Source organism: Silene latifolia, chromosome 2 (genome assembly GCF_048544455.1).
Source record: "Silene latifolia isolate original U9 population chromosome 2, ASM4854445v1, whole genome shotgun sequence".
Lineage (NCBI taxonomy): Eukaryota > Viridiplantae > Streptophyta > Magnoliopsida > Caryophyllales > Caryophyllaceae > Silene > Silene latifolia.
In genome coordinates, this window is record NC_133527.1 from 125855957 (window position 1) to 125856677 (window position 721).

Sequence of the window (721 nt, forward strand, 5' to 3'; positions counted from 1 at the left end):
TGTCAATGTGAGCACTAAGTTGAGCACCCAATTGAGTAACGGAGTCCACTTCATGCTTTCCTCCTCTAGTAGCCTTGCGAGGTCTACTATATTGTGAGTTATGGACCGCCATTTCCTCAATCTTGTTCCATGTTTGATTGTCATCAACTTTGGTGAACATTCCATTTGATCCCATATTGAGAATGTTCCTAGAATCTTCATATAAACCATTCCAAAATTGTTGTACCAAAAACCATTCACTAAGTCCATGGTGAGGACATGAGCGACAAATTCCCTTGAACCGCTCCCAAGCTTCATACAAAGACTCTTCATCCCTTTGCTTAAAACCCGTAATTTGAGCTCTTAGCATGTTAGTCTTTTCCGGTGGGTAGAATTTTTTGTAGAAAGCTAGAGCCAACTTCTTCCAAGAATCTATTCCAAGGGTGGCCTTATCAAGGCCCTTCAACCATTGCTTCGCGGTGCCGATTAAGGAAAAAGGAAATAAGACCCATCTAATTTGGTCTTGAGTCACGCCCGTTTGAGAGATAGCATCACAATAGTCGCAAAAGGTTTCCATATGAGAATGAGGGTCCTCACTAGGCATCCCCCCGAATTGGCTCCTCTCAACTAATTGGATGAAGGCGGACTTGGCAATAAAATTTCCGGTGAGATGTTGCGGTGTAGGAGTACCATTTGGTAGATTCTCCTCGGTGGGTACGGAGTGTGACGAGAATTTTGGCAT

General features: G+C 43.6%; 1 non-coding gene across 1 annotated transcript; it reads left to right on the forward strand.

The window, feature by feature from the left end:
- Positions 1-242: 242 nt before the first annotated feature.
- LOC141644455 (small nucleolar RNA R71) lies at positions 243-349 on the forward strand. Its single transcript, XR_012544072.1, has one exon. It is a non-coding gene; the product is annotated as a small nucleolar RNA R71 (small nucleolar RNA).
- Positions 350-721: the final 372 nt, after the last annotated feature.